We start from the raw sequence: 22175 nt of genomic DNA, 5'->3' as shown, positions 1-22175 counted from the left end.
AGGAGCCAGTGGCTGCATGCCCATTGCACATCCACCCCAGCCCAACTGGGAATTGTCCGTAGTAACTATGACGCATCTGAATACCTGCTATAGGCATACTCCTCTCCATAGAAAACAGAGGTCTGACCAAAGGCTGAATAAGCAGGAAGGGGAGAGGGTCACATGGTATGTGCCTTGGCACCATACAAATCTCGGGACTCGAGACTGAGGCCAGTACTGAAGCGGTCTCATATGCATCAACCCGAGCGACACGACCATCACTGAGGATGCAATATGCCCCATATGAGCCTCAGAAATTGTTTCAGTGTAACCGCTGTGCCCGGTCTGAACGAACTTGGGCAGTTCAGCACCGGCTGCATGTGCTCGCTCATGAGGAGTGCTATCATTGAGTCTAACTCCATGCCGAGAAAAGATGCTCTGAACCGGGAGAGCTTGCTCTTTTTTGCATGAGCACCAGGTCCCTGTGCTCACAGAGCAACTGTTGAGGGTGCTCTAAGTTTAGCCAGTCATCGAGGTAGTTGAGTATGCGAATGCCCACTTCACTTAACCGGACAAGAGCTGCCTCTGTGACTTTCGTGAAGACGCAAAGGGACAGGGACCGACTGAAAGGGAGGACCTTGTACAAATACACCTGGCCGTCGAAAGCAAACCATAGAAAGGGTCTGTGACGGGGTAATATTGAGATGTGAATGTACGGATCCTTCAGGTCAACCACCAAGAACCAATTTTGATACCGAACGCATGTCAGAATATGTTTCTGCATCAGCACCTTGAACGGGAGACTGTGTAAGGCCCGATTCAGAACTCGCAGGTCCAAGATTGGCCGCAACCCACCGCCTTTCTTGGGTACGATGGAGTAAAAGCCGTAGAAGCCCTTCTCCATCTCGGTTGGAGGGACAGGCTCTATCGCATCCTTGCGCAGAAGGGTTGCGCTTTCTCCCTGCACCAAGGAAACACGGACGCTGCTGAAATGGGACGGGCTCCTGGTGGACTGAATCGCGTAGCCGAGTCGGATGGTCCTGGCCAGCCACCGAGATGGGTTGGAAAGCATAAGCCATGCGTCCAAGTTCCTGGCGAGGGGCACTAAGGGGACGATCATGTGTGAAGTACCTGGAGGTGGGGCCAACCGTCAGGGGGAGCAGCCGATGTCACGTCGGAGAGCGTTGCTTCATAACGAGGTGGTTGTGTTGAGGAGAGGCTCGAAGCACTTACCTTGCTCTGCGTACCCAGCCCGGGGCGGGTAGGTGACTGAGGAGGAGGTTCTGTAGTAACGACCTCTAGACTCGTCACCACCTGCCGGCCTGAGGCGTCAGTGTGGTGCAGTTGGGCACGTGAAGGCAGAGGGTCAGCGTTCATGAGGGCCTGACTGCAAGTGCTCTGTGTCTGATAGCCGTGAGAACGGCTGTTGTGGGCACCTGCTAAGTGAGCCAGGGAGTGAGGAAACTGCTTCCTTTGCAACAACATGTGTACCGAAGCCCATTGGGGGTCCCGCATCTCGACCAGATTTAGCCACTGATGCCATTCCTGCAGCACAGCAGGACCAGGACTACCCAAGTGCAGATCTCTTAGCGCTGGTGGACTTGCAGGAGGGCCGTAGCATGCAGAGCGGAAGCGGCCTGTCCAGCGGCGCTGTAGGCCTTGGTTTCCAGAGACGACGTCAACCAACAGGCCTTGGAGGGGATTGACGGTCGATCCCGCCAGGTGGCTGCGTCTTGCGGGCACAGGTGCACCACAACTGCCTTATCCAGCTGGGGGAGTTCCATGTACCTGTGTACCTGTTAACTAGAGTGGCTTTCCCTTGGAAGAAGGAAAGCCATGACCGCAATGTTGCCATGATCTTGTTCTCGCAGTGAGAATATGAGCCATCCACAAACGCCGCAACTGTGTGATCTCTGCCCAGACACGAGAGGCAGCGCCTGTGGCCGTCAGAAGTGGAGAGGTAACAACCGCATCCAGGTATGAAAAAGAAGTGTCTTTAAAAAGATGTTCACCGTCAATGTGTTTACTCTTTTAGAGGGCTGTCAAAGCGCTCAGGGTCGTAGTCTGCTCCGGCGTGCAGAAGAAGAGAAAAGCTGCTGAAATGCGCCATATTTCCAACAGCGAATGCTCTTTAGAGGTGAGTGGAACAGCAGTAGGTTTTACTCAGCTTGCTGAAACACAACCGCTTGGCTCCGAAGAAAAAATCTGTCTGAAAGGACACAAGTTCTGTTCACCAATTCTCATTGGCCTTTTCTCTCAAGAGAGATCCCTATTGTCACTAAATCGACACAACGTCGAGTGAGTGACAGAAGGGGAAATAATTTTTTATGACTTCAATCAAAGTGTATGTAAACTTTTTTTTTACGCGATAGCACACTTCATTCACCCCACAAAGATGCGCGACTAAGTTATGAGTGGCATATTTACGCTTATAAAGCGCTGAACACGAGTTGAATACAATTACATTTGATCCAGCTGCGGCCATCCTCCAAAGTGGCTAGTAAGTGTGACGAAGTCACCCGCCGCTGGATTTCTACCCGAATTTGGTGGGTGGGCGGCTGTTAATGTCAAGCCCTGGGTATGATTGTTTGTTATTTATGTTGTAGAACAAAACATCCAAGTATCTTTAAGTTATGTTTAATACAGACCTAATTTTACTCACAAAAACAAAACTGTCATTATGAAAATACATAGGAAAATCTAGAGGTTACCCATGGCTTGAAAATGCTAATTCTCTTCTGGGTTTTTGGACTTCAACCTGAACAGCTCTATTATTAAAAAAAACAGCAATGTTTTCATAGAGACATACATGCTGATAAGACCAGCTAAAGTAGCAAAAAACCTATGCTTGTTAGTGCTGTTTTGGTACTGGCATAGCAGGTGATCCAGCATGACCGTGTTGTTCACTGAGCTGGTTGACCAGTATGGTTTTTCTGGTAATACTGGTTAACCAAGTACAGTAAGTCTTGCTGGTTAACTAGTCAAAAAGCCTTGTTGGACACCAGCACTCTAAAAACCCCAGAAAACCAGCATCTAGGTTGTGGATCAGCATTGAAAACACATCATATCAGGGATTAGGGAAATTATCCCTATTATCCCCCCCAGCACAAGTGAAGCAAAGGGTAAAATTGTATTGTCATGGCACTAAACCTAACATAATGTGCTGGAATGTGTGTGTGTGTGTGTGTGTGTGTGTGTGTGTGTGTGTGTGTGTGTGTGTGTGTGTGTGTGTGTGTGTGTGTGTGTGTGTGTGTGTGTGTGTAGAGAGAGAGAGAGAGAGAGAGAGAGACTGTCTCTGTTGGTTGTTCTATCTCAGGGCAGATGCTTCCTGTTAACTTATGTTCTGCTGAAAATGGAACAGTTTGACGGCTTAACAAATGGCGGAAATGAGTGTTTGTGTGTTTCACAGAGAGTGAACGAGAGAGAGAGACTTCCTTTCTTTAGTTAGAATTTTGAAACTTGTTTATTCACACAATGTGGAGAATTTACTATAGATGCACTACTTTTACCATTGTATTTCAGTGCAAAAACCTGCATCTTATTCACTAACCACCAACAATCTTGTTTAAGCAGGGGCAATCTTGAGTATTTAAATTTAAAAGAATTAACTTTTTCATCAAATATTGAATAACATGCTATAAATAGCGCCACAGGGAATTTAATTTAACGCAAAAATGTCTGATGTAGGTGGGACATGTCAGTAATTTTGGAAATGGGTATGGTGCTTGTCAGTAATTCAGCAAAATGGGGCCGATTTCAGGGCTCATGAACATTCGGAAGCATGTCGATGTCCTGTGTCTTTTGCACTTCATTAACAAAACTCCATGTTATTTGCCTGGTGCATTTAACATCACATTATTATTGAAAGCAGGCTGTAAACTGAATTTTATTAAAGGAGATATTTGTACATTTTCTATTGATCGTGGTAGAAGTAACTTATCAATTAATAATAAAATGATGAGAAGAGTTATAACCTGGCATATATCCACATTCACAAAAGCTTCAAGTGCACTTTCTGCATGCTGCAGGTGCCTTGATCTCAGGGGTGATGTTGTATAGTCCAGATCACAGTCATCTACTGCATCCTCTTTAACATACAGTAGAGCTATGAAGTGGTGCAAATTCTGTTCAGTAAAGATTTGGTGAGTATGTTTGTGCATACATATGCATATGATCTGCATAATTCCCTTGGAAAATCAGGCACTGAAACAGTGCAGACCGCACATACAAATAAACTGCACTTTCAGTGATGCCTGCATGAACCTATGTAATTCTCCCCAAATGTAAGATACAATGTGTAGGAGTCAGCATATGGGCTGCAGAATTCACTTCCACTGTTGGTGCGTACCCAGGTTCTTTTGACATCTGAGGTCAGTTAATTTGGTTAATGTGAATGCTGTTTTCCGAATTTGGGTATGCACTCATGAACTGCATCTGAGTCCACTTAAAAAGATGGTCTGGGGTATGGTTCATGTGAACTCTGATACAGTTCACTGCTGATGTGAAGGCAAGCATCCTAAATTGCAGAAGTGAACTGCAAAATAAGAGTCAAACATAACCTAGCGGCCCCTAATTTCTAATTAATTTCACAAAATATATAATAACAGGGCCGAGTCACAAAGGGCAGGAGACCATGGGGGTTCTGGCTCTGGACCAGGGGACCATAGATGAGCCGGTGGATGGGCTTGAGACCATGGGTCAGGAGATCAGGACCAACAGATCAGGAGACTCCAGGGGATCTGTAGGTACCAGTGGGTGAACAGGAGGCCACAGGGATCCAGCGGACAGCCTGGAGACCAAAGAGGAGCTGGCAGATGGCCAGGAGACTAGGGCGGCTCAGACGGGCTACCGGGAGACCACTGGGGATCCGGTAGGCGGCCAGTTGACCACATGGGATCCGGTGGGTGACCATGGAACCCACATTATGGCACCAATGGACCGGAATACTCTGGTAACAGCGAGGCAGCAAAGGGTGGATGGGCACTCAGAAGGCGATGTCAAGGCGGCCGGGGACTCAAAGGGCTAGGATAAGGCACTAGGAGACTCTGAAGGCAAGGCACTAGTGGACTCTGACGCTGAGGGCAAGGCATTAGGGGACTCACACCATGAAGGCAAAGCACTAGGGGACTCTGGCGAGGGCAAGGCACTAGGGGACTCTGGTGAGGGCAATAGAACCAGGAAACTCTTGGACCACCATAACTGGAACCACTGATCCAGGAACATCACCAAAGATGGGACCAATGGCACTACCTAAGCTGGTACCACCGGGACTGGGACCAATGACACCAATGAAGCTGGGACCACTGGGACCAACTAGGCTTCGATCACAAGGACCACCAAAGCTGGGACCACTACGACCACTAAGGCTGGGAGCAGAGGGGCCCCTGCCACAGGACCCTCAGAGACCACCATAGCAGGGAACAGTGGGCCTCTGCCACAAGGAATGGAGGGGCCTCTGTCATAAGAGTCTCCGGGACGAGGAAGGACGTCCGGAGCAGCGGCCATGGAGAGAAAGGAAGGTATTCCTAATATCACAAAAGGAATGGATGCTTTTCTTCCCCTCCTTCTCCTCCTCCTCCTCTTTGAGCTGACCACCTCTAGCGATAGAGTGCTGGGTGCCGCCTCCGTCAAGAGGGCACCGGGTAGACTGTGACCCGCAAGTAGCGTTTGAGCAACAAAATTATCACAGTCCAAAGGTACCAGTTCTCTGAAATGACTATTTAAACCAAACCAATAAAGAGTACAGAATACTAGCTCTGGTTTGTTGAATTGAGCAGCCAAATCCCAAATTTTTTCACAATATTGTGAAACCGATAAGGATAAGGAAACTGATAGACCTGCCAAAGGTCTAAAGTCTGATCCGCTGGGTTTATGAGAGGGTCTATCATTCTGTAATAATGTTGAACTGGCGAACAGGATTTTAGGTAACCAAGTGCAGAGCTTTATTAGGGAAATTAAAACCAAAAGCAAAAACTCAACCACTAACACCATAAGGCCCTTTCCCACCTACAGTCCTGTAATTTTCCTTTAGTATTTTTCTAGATGACAACTCTTAAGAGGAACAGAACACCCGAGGAGTCTTTTGCCTTCTCATGTCCAGAAGTTACCACCATATTGACGTAATCTAATATCTAGTATCTACCTTCTTCTGACAAGGTTGGAATGCACGATTCAATATAAACAACGACAACAATGAAATAAACAATACTGAAATCAACAACACAGACGGAGGATGCTGGGATCGGAGTTACACTTTTGTTAGAGCTGATTTACATGAGCTTTAGCTGCATCTGAAAATGAAGGCAGCTGTCTAATCAGTTAATGGCTTAAACGACAGCATTTTTGGATGAATGGATCTCTAAAGAAAAGTGGATAATAACACAACATAAATTACTGTACTGAAATACTCACTCATTGATTAAAAAATACATCATGATGAAAGTTACCACACAGTAACAGGCAGGTAATCCTCTCATAGAAACTAAACTAGATTTCATGACGGCTTAGTGTATAATAGACTTCAATTACACAATAAAAACAGTACAGATGAAAACTCAAAGCATGTCAAAGATTTTGTCAGTATTTTAATATTGAATTGCTATTGTTACTGCCCAAATTAATGCACTATTTTTAATTAATTAATGTACTACTTTATTTGATTACTCTGCTTTAGGCCTATGACTGACTCTTGTATAATTACTTTAAAAACTTAAAGCAAAGTTTAGGAGAAACACTTGAAGATATCATTGTTTTAGTTTAATTTGTATATATCAGTATTCAACTATTTTAAATAAAGAAGTCTTTAAATACATTTAAATTAATGGATTAATTGATTGCTTTTCAAATTAAACAATATTAAGATCATCAGAAGGTGAGACTTGGCTTTATTATTATATTTTTGTTCATTCGTATAACATTAACTTTCTAATTCGCTGGGTTATAGACAAAGCTATGTGATTTGTCTTTAGAAACCTGTGGTCATATTTTAAAGCTGGTGCTGTTGAATTTTTGTTATTTTGTTTTGCTACTATAATTTCTCTCACTAATTTAGATTTTTTATATCCCAGGGTGTGCTGAGTGACTCCAGCCAGGTCTCATAAGCAACCAAATTGGCCCGGTTGCTAGGGAGGGTAGAGTCACATGGTGTAACCTCCTCATGGTCGCTATCATGTGGTTCACTCACGGTGGGGCAGCAGAGAATAGCGTGAAGCCTCCATATGCACTATGTCTCCGCGGTAACGCGCTCAACAAGCCACGTGATTAGATGCGTGAAGGTCTCAGACACGGAGGCAAATGAGATTCGTCCTCCGCCACCCGGATTGAGGCGAGTCACTGTGCCACCATGAGGACTTAGCGCGCATTGGGAATTGGGCATTCCAAATTGGGAAGAAATAAAAAAAATAAAAAAAGACTAATTTATCCACACTTTTTTAAAAACACACCTTAATTTTTGTAAGAGAAGAATGGACCCTTTACACCTCAGACTTCAAAATGTTTCACAATTCCACCTGTGAACGACTGCTGGAAGTCCTTATCTTGAAAATACTGTCCACAGACGAAAGTGCGTCCTCGTTTAATAACAAAGTTATCTTCTTTGTGTTTAATTGTCTGAACCCACCAAGCTCATACAAAGTTCAGCATCTTTTGGACATTCATGAAAACACAAATTCAGATGTTTCATTTTAGAATTTGTGCAAATAGGAACACTATAGTGCCATTGGTTATTATTGTTTTTCCCAATCGCTGCTATAGTTTGCCCAAATATGACGACTTCCACTTCGCGAATGCAGAACTGTGAAAAGGGTCCATTTTGCCCAAAAAGAGTTTGTCTTCTAGATTAAAAAAAATGTCATAATAAACATGTAAATCAATTGCTGCATAACATTCTCAATACATCACCTAAATGCAAATTTAATTGTAAGTCTTATTTTTTTTGTTTTTGAAAATGTTTTTTTTTTCTGGAAAAAACCTGGTTCCCTTACGAGGGAACTCGCGATGCGGCGATGACGCTTTGGGAACGCCTTTGCGTGCTTTAAACTAGTTGACATACGTGCTTCAGGGGTAAACACGCAAAGGCGTTCCCAAAGCGCCATCGACGCATCGTCTTGTTCCCTTCTCAGGGAACTAGGATTACAGTCGTAACCTGAGACGTTACTACTTATTATTGAAAATGTAGAATTTCAGACAGGAGATGTACATTTTAAGATAATAATTAATGTGGGAGCCGAGGGACACAGTCATGAGGGGGATTTTTGTATTGACAGCAGTGCGAAGCAAGCAAGGAGAGCGGCTGAAAGTGTCAAAATAAATATTATTTTTGCAATGCAAATGAGGAGCTAAGTCTTAAATGGTTAATTTTGCCAGTGTTCAACTCTTTCTGTGCACGTAGTTCAAGCGGGGAAATCACAAACGTAATAGATTATTGTGGCAGGGTGGAGGGCGGGACCTGGTGTGTCTGATCACGACCCGGCCCCGCCCTCCGCCCTTTCCATTGACTGCTTTACAATTATATTCATAAATTCTTTCTAGATATTTCTACTTCTAAAAACATTCATTCATGTTTCTCTAAATGATTCTTCATCTGTTTGAGCTCTTTTAATATTTTGCTGTATATATTTTTGGCAAAACTTTGTTTGAATGAAAATCGTTAATAATCGCCATAATGCGTCATTATTCATTATTGGTGATGAAATAAAAAAACCTTTGTCAAATGAACATTTCTGTCAGCAATTTGACGAGATTAACACTGTGTGGGCGGCTGCCCTGCCACACAGCTAATAGTTACGCTATTGTTGCTAAAAGAGAACTAAAAACAAGAAAGTCACAATTGTAAGGTATAAAGTCAGAATTACTTTTTTTTAATGGAATGAAACTTCCAAAGGTTTGTTATGCCACCAAAGCACATTAAAACTGAAATGGAAAGTGAGAGTGATTCAGATGTCCTATGACTTTCTGCTGCACTGAAGTTACTGTAAAACTCCGGCACAATGAACGAGCAAAACAGGAAACTTTTATGATTTCTCTCACTCCCTCCCCCTTTCTCTATCAAGCTTCTGTTTCTCAGCATGCACCAAAATGTACATGACCAAAAGTCACTATCACATTCACGAAAGCCACAGAAAAAAAAAACCCATGTTGACTTTGTGTGGATGTGGGTATGCAATAATGTCAGCAATTGTTTGCAGTGACTGCTCATAAGGAGAAATCTCGCTCTTCTTGTTGTCCCAAAGAAATCACATTTACATTTACATTTATGCATTTGGCAGACGCTTTTATCCAAAGCGACTTACAATGCAATTATTACAGGGACAATCCCCCCGGAACAACCTGGAGTTAAGTGCCTTGCTCAAGGGCACAATGGTGGTGGCCGTGGGGTTCGAACCAACACCCCAGATTAACAGCCCTGTGCTTTAGCCACTACGCCACCACCACTCCAAAAATCAGATAGTGAAAACATCACTCACACAGTCCACAATGAAACTCATCCCTTACTTACACACACTCCAATGTACATGTCTTTACCCAAAAATATTGTTACAATCCCATATTTAGCTAGGCAGAATGTTAGTTTCAGTCACCGTTTACTTTCATTACTGTATGGTAAAAGATGCAATGAAAATTAATGGTGACTGAAATTCTTTTGTGTTGACAAAAAAGTTATATGAGTTTGAAACATGAAAAGAGTGGGTGCATGTTCTGACACAGCTGTACACTGTAACTTCCTGTTTACACGAGTCTCACAGTTTGACACTAGAAAAGGTCAAGAGTCAGGCAGTTTTTCCTGTGTCATGGCAAAATTATGCATGCCAGAGGTTTACGGGCATAAATGGTTGAGGTTAGTCAAATGGAGAGAAATATTTGCATGCCATGTGTGGCTGAGAATGATATTACGGGCGTGTTCATAATAGCAACATTAGCCCAATTCCGACAGAGTTCTTGTACTCCCCAAGTGGGACTTTCTGGAAGGAGAACTTTTTGAGGAACTACTTTCCTGAGGAGACTTTTCCCTCTTGTATTTGCACCTATAACAAAAAAACCCCTGTGAGGAATAATTAATTGTCAACTGTTTTTCTTCTGACATTGTTAGGACATACAAGTACAATACAAAAGCAACAACAACAACACAGATGGAGGACGGCAGGAGCTACACTTTTGCTAGGCCTGTTTTACACAAACTGAGTCTGCAGGTTACAGTATTGTTGGGGATTTTGATTAATTCCAATGACTCAAGTCTTTTGAATTAATTTACCAAAAAGATTATTTCAAATCCGTTCATTGATGTGGATGGTGATCAACAATTTAAAGCTCCAAAAAAGCACAGACAATCATTGTAAAAGTAATCCTTTCGACTCCAGTGGTTAAATTAATGTCTTCTAAAATGAAACGATGGCTTTGTGTGAGAAACAGATCAATATTTAAGTCCTTTACACTATGATTGTTTACTTCTGCTCTCCAGTGCACGTCCATGAGGGGAATGGGTTGACGCTGCCTGTCGCGTGAAGTAATCCCATTGGCATGTTCACGCGAGAACTGACATGATGCAACCAGAAGCGCAGCTTGATTTGTTTACAAGAGAATGCTGTTCACAAGCTTCATTGGTTTTGCTTTCATTTGAACATGCCAGCCCGCTTATGTCACGCTAGAGGTAGGGTGAACCGAGTCCCCTTGTGGACACGCGTCAGAGAGCGACCTAGGACTTTAAGGACTTAAATATGCGATCTCTTTCTCAATCGAAATGATTGCTTTGCTTTAGAAGACATTCATTTAACAACTGGAGTCATATGGATTACTTTTACAATGATTGTCTGTGCTTTTTGGAGCTTTAAAGTGTTGATCACCATCCACTTGCATTTTATGGACCGACGGAGTACAGAAGGTTCTAAAAACCTATAGCTCTTCCACTTTCCTAGCACTGTAAGTGGTTAGAATGAGTGACGGACGGAATGAGAGAAGGCCAGCGCTGGACTGGGACATAATTTTAGGCCGGGAGTCTCACACTCATCCAGGCCACCCATAAAGCCCACAACAAATTTGAAAACCACAGCTGATGTTGGGGATAATCGTTTAACAATACACTTTACACTAAGGTTGTATACGTAAATGCATGAACATGTAACATTCCAAATTAGGTTTAAATATAAAAGGTTGAATATTGTTTATGCGTTTGTACATCTTAGTTAATGTTATTTATACATATTGTTCATTTTTAGTTCATGTTAGTTCTTATTGATGTTAAATTACCAATTTTTTTTTATATTAAGCTGTATTAGTATGTGTAGAGATGGACATAAACCAAGATTACAAATGCTGTAAATGTATTGTTCATTTTCATGTTAATTAATTGTGTAATGTTAATGGATACACAATGTGTTACATTACATTGAATGAAAAGCAATTAAACATGGATAGATGTAAATATTATAATGCACTTTATCTACGACTTCTAACCTAACATTTGTTCATTGAATAGTAAACACCTGTCCTCTTTGTTCTCTTTCTCTGATTCATCTTGTCTTCAATGGTGACTGAAATATCAGTACAAAAGAAAGGAATTAGTCATTTGTTGTAAATATTACTCCATATTGCGGTAATTTGCCATCATTATAGGGCCTAATTGAACTATGAAAACATGGGGCTTTTGTGAATGTGTTTTTTCTTTACAAAACTACCATTAGAATATTTAAGAAAAGAAACATGAATTGATTTTATTTATCAAAATTGTATTCTTAATTTTATTCTATATGACATGAGAACATTTATCTGATTTTCATTTAAAATAAAGCACTACAGTTTTGTTTCTTTTTCTTTCTACCTGCAAAGATGATTCTGAGAGAAAACCCACCCGCAGACTATTGTTGCTATAGTAACGAATGCAACTTCCACACATGTCTGATTGACAGGTAAAACAGGCTGTTTTCAGTCAATTTTGTGGTTATTTTTAGATATTTCAGCAAACAGCATGCTTAATACATTCAGATCTTAATACATTGGTTAAAAAGGAAAAACTTTGTCATTTAAATTAACTGTGCACAAGCATTTAGATACTTACGTAAGCTGCGCTGTCCATGTACTGAATGAATGCAAGTCCTTAATTGACCAAGGTTTTCCGCACATTTACTTGAACCATTCACGCAATGGTATGACCCATTTTAGGGGTGGCCCAGATTAGTCCAGACTAGTTTTTTTGTTATTATTATTGGTTTATTAACGAATGCCAAATTCAGAAATCAGTCCGGGCCTGGAGAAGGCTCAAGTGGACTAACTAGTTTGTATATACTTTGTTTGACATCAGAAAACATTGCCACATCGCTGCATCAAAATAGTCAGATATTATGATGTTGAAAAGACTATTTGGTTCATTATGACAACTGCTTCAGTTCCTCTTTGCTAGTAAACAGCAGCATGAATGCAGATCACACTGGTTTGATCATACACCTCTGAGCCCAACCTAGTGTAATCACACCGGTTTGGTCGTATGTGCAAAACGGTTACCAAAAATAACATAAAACCAACAAAGTATCTAAAGAGGATTGCCTGTTTTACATTATGTTTGTGCGAGGTGTGAGCCGCGCTGCTGGGGTACTTTAACGGGAGACACAATTTGAGTTTATATCGCATCTGTACTGTGACAGTTGCAGCACTATACAGAAAATATAGTGACTTCTGGATTACTAAATTATTTTTTTCCTTTGATAATGGACATAAATAATAAGATCTTTATCAAGAGTAGATAATTGAGAACTTTTATAAACTTAACCATCATGAAATCTTATTTACATGAGGAAAGTGTTTCGGGTCTTTTACTGCATGTTTGACTTGCATTTGGTCAATGGGTGAGTTGTTCAGTACAGTATTTTATGTTGAATCATTAAAGCCTTTATTGTAATATATTGTGTTGATAAATACTGTATGTTCATTTTCAGCATGTGCTGCATGGGAAAATTAGCCTAGCACCTCATCTCTCCTCTCACTGCGGCTGCAAAGACACAGCACTGTGCGGCTCATGCACCCATTATAACCTGCAGACAGTTTGTGTAAAACAGCCCCAACAAAAGCATATCTCTGAACCTGGCACCCTACATCAGGAGCCCCCTGAGCTATGCCTAGAAATGGACCTGATGGCACCCCCTTTGTGTGGTACCCCTGTGCATTGCATACATAGCATATCAAGTTTTTGCGCTTCTGCTGCACAGTGAGTTATAGATGTTCTAAACTGACTAAGAAAAAAACGACACTTGTACAAGATCGGTATCAGATTCAGAGAGTCATCCCTTTAAAACCTCTTCATCTCTTTCTCCTAAAAATAACCTCTATTGCATTTTTTTTCCTAAGCCTGAGTTTAAATGTCTTCTTTTATCTCAAACATGCTGTTGTTTTCTCTGTCTCTGTTGCCTGACATAGACAACTGTTTCTTAATAGCAAGTGTCTATTTATTTTACATTTCACATCTTTCTTTCTGAGTTCAGGCCCAAGCAAGTCCTCCTTTCTCTTCCAGGTTTCCAGACATTCCAAAACGGCCACTTGAAGAATAGAGGGTGCTTTCACACTAACACTTTTGCTGCGCACCTGGGTTCTAATGAAGTCAAAATTTGGTTTGTTTGAATGATGTGAACGCTGTTATCGCACGTATCGCACCCGAGTCTGCTTGAAAATGTGGTCTGAGGTATGGTTCATATGAACTCTGGTACAGTTCACTTCTGAAATGAAATCAATAGTTCCTAAACTAAACTGTCAACAGCTCCTGTTCACAATTATTGTGGTATACTACATTTCTCATACCTGCTTGTCTCCATATAAATCTCCATCAGAGAGCATCTCACATATTCAGATGCATCTGTGGCAGATAAGCATAAGTGTGCATGTAAAGTTTTGGTGGTACATCCAAAGAGATGGATTCTTTAATAACAAAATGAAGTTGATGACTTCTTGAGTTACCTAGTTACAGTGGTAAACAGCTGCCTCTTGTACTCATGTTTATGATGCGGTCCGAAACCAAATAATATGATGAGAATGGAGACCATCGGGGGCAGGTGGGAGGGGGAGGAAACAAACTCTTGTTCGGTCCAAGAAATCAAACGTACTGTGAATGCTCCAAAAGGTCCAAATTAGTGAATATTCCTCTTTCTCGCTGTCTCTGAATCACTCTTTCTGTCTCTTTTGGCAAACCTCTCTGGCAACGAAGAGCCTAACTGCTGCTAAACCCTCCTGGCTCTATTCTAAGAGATGCTCAACCAAACCCCAGCCAACCTGTGTGTATGTGACTGTTTATTGCTGTTTATTTAGAGCTAATAGCTGTGCTAACAAAAAGACTGATTTAGTTACCATTGATTGTTTGATTGACAGACAGAAATAATTTCTCCCAGTGATCAGCCAGTAGTTTAAGGAATAATTCACCCAAAAATAAAATTCCCCCTAATCATTTACTCACCCTCATGCCATCTCAGATGTGTATGCTTCTATAAATACACCTCCCTGCCCAGTAGGTGGCGATATGCAAGAAGAAAGCTAATTTCCACAACAACAAAAAAAGAAGAAGAGTTTGTAAGTGAACGTGAAAGTGGAGATTTATAGTAAAAAAAACTTAAATATTGATCTGTTTCTGGTGCTAACAGGGTGGCAGTGGCTCATGTGGTAGAGCCGGTTGGCCACTAATCAGAAGGTTGTCGGTTCGATCCCACATGACTCCACATGCAGAAGTGTCCTTGGGCAAGACACTGAACACCAAGTTGCTCCCAATGGCAGGCTAATGCCTTGCATGGCAGCTCTGCCGTCATTGGTGTGTGTGTGTGTGTGGGTGAATGGGACACAGTGTAAAGCACTTTGGACACCGCTAAGTTTAAAAAAGGCACTATATAAGTGCAGACCATTCTGAAGATATGGATTTAACCACTGGAGTCATATGGGTTACTTTTATGCTGCCGTTATTTTTATTTTGGACCTTTAAAGTTCTGGCCACCATTCACTTGCATTGTATGGACCTACAGAGCTGAGATTTTGTTCTAAAAACCTTTGTGCTAAGCAGAAGTAAAAGCATACACAGCTGGGATGACAAAATATGTGCATAAATAATGAGAACATTTGGGGGTGAACTATCCCTTGTGATCATAAACATTATAATGAATTCTTTCCCATTTGATGTGCCCCTCATTAGTGAGTAAACACCTCTTTGAATACACAGCAACAAACAAATGAAAGGCAGCATTAAGGTAATCCTTACAACTCGAATGGATTAATCCATGTCTTCTGAAGCAATACGATTGGTTTTGGGTGAGAAACGGACGAAAATGTAACTCCTTTCTCATTATAAATCTCGACATCTGCAATCTCCTTTGTGCGATCAAGGTTTGAAGCGTGATTACACCTCCTCATGCTTGACATGTTCGAACTAATCATGGATTAAGTCCCTCTGCTGTATGGGTTACCTTTATTATGCTTCCTTTTTGGAGTTTGAAAGTGTTGGACCCTTTTAACTTGCATTGAATGGTCAAAAACACCTTAAATAGGCACTATCCATCAAAATATCTGGATTTGTATTATGCAGAAGAAAGTCATATGAGTTTGAGACAGCATAAATGTGAGTAAACAATGAGAGAATTGTCATTTTTGAGTGAGCTACTCCTTTAAGCACCAGAGCAAAGCTTGGTTTCACCCAATAGAGTTCAGATCAGAGAGTGGAATAGGGTTGCTCTCTTGAGACATGTCTCGCTTATTGTAACATACAAGACTTGTGAGCTGCTTTCATTGAATTTATTTATGTTTTATTTATTTATATTTCTCACTTCAATATCTGGCACACTGACAGACACACAGTTTTAATTATCTTGAGTCTCAGAAAATACCACATCCATTTAATTAATTAACCCACAATGGTCCCAGTAACTCTACCTCCAAAAACATATTCATCCTATCAAGAAGGTAAAGGGTCAGAGACGCTTTATTTGATGGTCATGTCCTAAGATGTCATGGTTCTTATAGGCATGTTTGCATTAGCTTCTCTAACTGTTGCAAGTGTTAGTGTCTCAGTGATCATAACCAAGAAAGTGCTACATTAAAACAATGGTTTTAGAGAAGCTATCTTAACCAAACTGTCAGCATTGTGCCATTGTGTAAAAAAAGCTCACAGGAAATGTAAAACACAGTAACAGAAGTGTTACTGAATAACATAACCTCATTGTGTGAGAGTAGAGTCTATGTTCGTCATCTACTTTTCTTCACTTATGCCTCTTTAGCTCTCTCCATCTGTTGCAGGTTCTTGCTCTGTTGCATTCTAGAACATTATGTGCGGTTTTACATTGTGAATAATATGAGTTCAAATCCCCAAAACATTTTGTGCTCTAGAGATATAGAAATTCAATAGTGTAGTCTAATACATATGCAAACATTTGCCATGTAGTCACCAAAATGAGCAACGATGTGTAACAAAGGCAGCCTGAAGCACAGGGGTGAGCGGGATTTTGGGGCCAAAACTACAGGGGTATACAGCGCATAGACTCTCCCCATTCGGCCAATGGGTGGCAATAAAGTTAACAAAACAAGTAAACCAGAGTCTCCCATGGCTCCTTCTCCTAAAACTCCTCCAGCGGCTCCACCCACTCCTCCTCCTGAGACTCTTCCTCCTGAGACTCCAGCAAATCTGCCAGCTCCTCCTCCTGAGCCTCCTGTGGCTCCTACCATCGAGTCTTCCACAGCTCTGCCCTCAGAGTCTTCCAAGGCTCCGCACACCGAGTCTTCCATGGCTCCACACGCTCCACCTCCTACGGCTCCACCCGCTCCATCCCCTGAACCTCCCGCAGCTTCGCCTCCTGAGCCGCATACTGCTCCGCCTCCTGAGACTCCCTTCCCTGAGTCTCCTGTGGCTCTGCCTCCTGAGACTCCTTCCTTTGAGCCTCTTGCGGCTCTGCTCCCTGAGTCCCCCTGAGATTCCTACATGCCACTCTGCCTTGTCAGGCCCTGTTCCACAGCCCAGGCTTGCAAGGCCTCTGGACCCCGCTCCCTTCCTGGAGACACGTCCCAGGCCTCCAGACCCCACTCCCTTCCTGGAGCCACCTCCCTGGCCTCCGGGCCACACTCTCTTCCTTAAGACACTTCCCTGGTCTGCCATGGACTATTGTCATTTTATTTTGGGGGCTTCAGGAGCCACCCTTTACGGGGGGGGGGGTGTTCCTCATCATCTTGTTAGCCCTTGTGTGTATATATGCCCTCTTGTTCCTTGGTCAGTTCTTTTTTTGTATGAAGTACGTTATATGTTTATGTTTACCTTCTTCATTAAGTTATATCTTTCTTCTGTTTATTGATCATTAAAAGAGCTGCATTTGGATCTTCTCTCTTGCCTCATCCCTGCACAAACCCTGACAGCTATCATATTTTACCTGTGTGTAAGTGGTTGAATATTCTGTTGTGATTCACACAAAAACAAGTTATTCATATCATATCATAGCTTTTCTCATTCTTAAAGGGGTCATATAATGCCATTTTTGTACAAGTTAATATGAATCTTTAGGGTCTAAATGAAAACTTTGTAATATACTTTTATTAAAAATTCTCATTTGTATTTTAAGAAAAAACTAATTTTACCTGCTCAAAAACAGCTCTGTTTTCAGCACGCCGTTTCAGTGCATATGACTTTAAATGATAATGAGCTTTGGTCACCCGCCCCTTCTTAGCAAAACCAGCTTTATACTGACCCTCGTTTATAAAGCAGTCTGGTGAAAAATTATTTGCGCAAACATGAACGCATTGGCGTTGCTCATGGGGAATATTCCCATCGTAAACAAAACTCAGCCACTGCGTCTTCAGCGGTTCAGATTTAGGAACATCAAAATGACTGCTGTGTTCGTTATTACACCGAAGAACAGGAAACCACAATCGCTAGAGCGCCATTCTGCTCCAGTGTATCAACAATGATGACGGACTATGATTGACAGCTTCGCTCACGAGCGAGGCGGTCTGTGTTGAAACACTGCTGTCAATCAACAATCCTGGGAGGCGTCCGACCGTGTGACGTCACACGGTCGAACGGCTCGATTTGAGGCAGGGAAAATATATAAGGAGATTAAAACAAAAACACTGGATGGATTTTTATCATAATAGGATGGTTGTGTACAGGCACAGCCAACACACATTTCAGTACAATCAACTTGAAAAAGTGCATGTACCATTATATGACCCCTTTAACAACTTTTCCTCAAAATCATTGGTGTCAATTAAATAATTTGATAAATATATGAGATTATTACAAAAAACAGTATAGGAAGAATCTTTGAACAGCGTAGATCAATAATTATTAAAACATTTTAAACTTTGTATTTGGCATGACTATAACAGGGTAATTAAATTAATCAAATGTAGTACACATTCGGGGTTTAAATATTTGCACTGACTTCGACTCAATATAGATTCTTTACCCAATGATTATGATGCATAGTGAAATCTGAAATTTGGTAATGATTTGATTAGATATTGAAGAATTATTCATTTAAAAATTATTAAAAGTGATTCATTTAAAAAGTTACACTCAGTTATAATTTTTTTTCTCATTAAAAAAGTTTTAATCTTAAAGGCATGAATTGTAATTTTGCAATATATGTAGAAAATCATGAGCACTTACATTAAAATAAAAACTCCAGTCATATTTATTCTACATGGAGACGGTCCACACATGGGGCTTCCATGTTAAAATCAAATGACCAGCAGAATACTACTTGCTTAATCTCAGTAACCATCCTGTTATTTGACACCTTCACTCACTGATTAAAGTAATCATGGCTGACTGTGAATATAACATTTCTACAATCATTGGCGGAAATCGCGAGGGGGTCGGGGGGGTCAGGACCCCCCTGTCTGAGGGTTGTCCCCCCCTAAAATATCATTAAAATATGTGTATTGTAAATAATATAATGATATATTCTTAAAATAATTGTTTAAGAAATAAAATAATACAAATGCAAACGGGGCAACAACAAAAAACCAGTTGGTGTCCCCTTCAAAAATTGCTCTTGAGAATTGTTATGTTTATTGTCCCCCCCGACATTTTGATGAAATTTTCGCCCCTGTCTACAATGTCATCTGAAACTGAAAATTATTAATTTTAAATGATGCTGCATCCAAGCTGCTAGCTGTCAGTTTAAGTCCAAGATGACACAAAGACAAAAGTTACTGAGTGCACCTTTAAAGGTAATAACCCTTGTTATTAGTGACACCTGTGGCCGTTAAGTGAACTGCAGCCAGCTACCTGTTGCTTGTGATCATGCACACACTCCATAGGGACGGGAGCGAGCATCGACCAAAACAATGACATCACGTACAAAGAGGCAACCTGCTGACAGATGAGGTAGCATAATTAAAATTACACAGTTATGATTGTTTTAATACAAACTTTAAGACTGTATATTATATTTTGCTCTCTAGTGCTGGAACAGGGCTAAAACAAAGTATGGATATCGATCTGACTATACGAGACTGTAGTTTGAAGTAATCACTTTTCTTTGCATGATATATTGACTGTACATTATAAATATGTTGACACAATTCAGTATTGACGTGATTCCATCACAACCGTCATTATGATATATTGATGCGCTATTGTTTTATAATAATAGATTGTATATATTTTCTGTATAGCCAAGTTATGTTACACTAATGAATGGAGCTTTTTGCATTATCTTGAACATTGTCTAGCATTCATTTAATGTGTTACTGAGGTTAACCTTGCTGAATAATTACAGATTAACGCTGACATTAACCTGACTTTTAGTATAGAGTGAAGATTGTTGAAATTATTTGAAAGTTACGAAGCAAGGTAGCTTGCAATTCGTCAGCATTAACAGGCAAGATCAAGTTAGCTAAAATGACACAGATCAATCCTTACGGCACTATATTTCACATGCTTTGCAGTTATGTAAGTTTCCCTGTCCAATAAGAAGAACACCAATTCAGGGTCAATTTTGATCCCCAAAACCGACATATTGCACCTTAAAATATGCAGAAAAATCACTTTTTACTGATCGGTCTTAATTAAGAGAACACAAGCATGCACCAGACTTAAGCACAATGTCACAGATGCATTTAGGACCAAGGATGTTTGGCTTATGTGTGGCTGAATATAGAAACAGTAAATTTATACTAATGTTACATGCATTATAGATCTTATTTGAATAAAGGATATCATAATGCAACATTATGACTTGATGCAAACACACACACACACACACACACACACACACGGTATGTAAACGTGAAATAAGAGGTTTGCATAACAGGTAATCTTAACATTTATTGCAACAATAATTATAAATTAAATATGTCATGTGCAGACAGATAAGGCCCATGGTTACTGTAAATCAAGCAGGGTCATAGAATTAAAAACGATTTATTAGTAGCGTATAAATTTGTTTTTATACCTAACTGCAAGAACTTTTTACGTTTATTCATTTTCAATGGGAGAGGCGGCAGAACGGAGGCGGCTCCGCTTGTCAAACAAGATGTATTTATCTTTTCGCGGCTGCCTCCTGTCATTGACCAATCAACAGGCATTTAGCTTTTAGCCAATTAGTTCCATTCAGAACAGACTGAAATCAGTCCCTTTTCCCTATACTGTATAGTGCACTACGTGCCATCCACTATAAAGAGAGTGAGTGAACGAGTGAGCGATTTCATTCATTCACATTTATTTAGGTTGTGTTCTATTCATGGTTAAACTGACATAAAGCGATATAAACTTAATATAATATAACTGAAGTAGAAGAAGAAAGCAATGGCAATAAAGACACAGATAGCCAAAAATCTGTATCACTTTGGGCATGTATAGTAATGATATTAGATTCTAAAATTCCTTAACCAATGCATCGACATTGTTTTGTTAGATGCATTTTTACACCCCTAGTAAGAGGGACGTGCTTCTGAAGAAGCATGCAACACATTTGGTGGAGATCAAAAATAGGTGGCACCATAAAAGTCAGGAATGTTAAAAAGCATATACTTCGATTATGAAAATATGGTGATTTATCTCTTTTATGTGCTAAGGGCTATCTGAGTAATGCTACATGCCCTTAAAGGCCCTGCTGCTTGCAGCTGCATGTTTCTGCTAGTTTCTTGTGATGAATCATATCATTGCAATATATATATTTTCAAGGAAAACTATTTCACTACAACATAAGACAAGACAACACAGCACATTATGATACACAAAGAAAACAAATAGCCATCGGTACTTTAAAAATTCATTATAAAATGTAGTTATTGTTTTAACTAAACGTTACTATGTGTTATTAAATATAATGCTTAAAATATCATGATGTACCTATTAGTTTATATTATGTAATATGCTACTTTAGTTTATTAATAAAAGTTAAGACGGTAAGATGAAGGCATATAATAAAACCTATCATTTAAATTGATATTTGTCTTTAAATCAGTGTGCGACATGTCGGCAAGATTTTTTTTTTTTTTTTTTTTTTTTTTGTATGTTGACAAATAAAACAATTATTTGTCCAGACCAGTAAAATGCTTTTATGCTAATGCAGTGTTTCTGCATTTTTCCAATGTTACAGACTTCAACAAAATAATTCCATACTGTAGGTCTCTGTGTGTGGGTTTTTTTGTGTGTGTGTGCGCGCGCGCGCGCAATGGAGGGTATTTTACAGTATGCCCACCTCTTCAGTCAACATTACACCACTGCAGAAACGCACTCTAAATGCGCGTGCCCACCGATCTCCAATCAAATTAACAGTGCTCTCTCACCTTAAGGATGATCAGTCGCGTTCGTAAAGGCTCTGGGTTTAGTTCAAATCAGCACATCTGTGCACTGTCAGGGTCTTTCCGAAGTTTGAAAATCCAACGCTAGTGTTCATAAGAGGATATTTAAACGTTTTCACGGACATCTGACAAACACAAAAGCCTCCTGTGCATATGAGTCCTCATCTCTGTGCCACAAGTGTCCTTCGTTAAGATCCGCTAGAGCTGGAGAGAGAAAAGAGAGGCGCGTCCGTGTGTGTGCGTGTGCGTGTGCGTGTGCGTGTGTGTGTGTGTGTGGGCGGGTTTGGGTGGTTTACGAGGATATTTTTTTTAGGTTACAAACGGGTAATTACAATTGGGTAATGCTATTTTGATAATATAAAAAAGGCAGAATGTTTTTTGTGAGGGTTAGGTTTAGGGATAGTGTTTGGGAATATAATCTTAGTTCGTACAATATAAAAATC

At 40.7% G+C, this 22175-nt stretch overlaps 1 protein-coding gene across 1 annotated transcript in view; it reads right to left on the bottom strand.

Annotated features, from left to right (window-relative positions):
• LOC127618977 (RAS guanyl-releasing protein 2) overlaps positions 1 to 21960 on the bottom strand; it is a 77554-nt gene extending 55594 nt beyond the window's left edge. The window contains exon 1 of the mRNA XM_052091685.1: positions 21718 to 21960. The gene's annotated coding sequence lies outside the window, so the exon portion shown is untranslated. The remainder of the gene's footprint in view (positions 1 to 21717) is intronic.
• Between the last annotated feature and the right edge of the window lie 215 nt (positions 21961 to 22175).

The sequence above is a fragment of the Xyrauchen texanus genome, chromosome 2 (assembly GCF_025860055.1).
Source record: "Xyrauchen texanus isolate HMW12.3.18 chromosome 2, RBS_HiC_50CHRs, whole genome shotgun sequence".
Classification (NCBI taxonomy): Eukaryota; Metazoa; Chordata; class Actinopteri; order Cypriniformes; family Catostomidae; genus Xyrauchen; species Xyrauchen texanus.
This window is presented reverse-complemented; position numbering and strand designations above follow the sequence as displayed.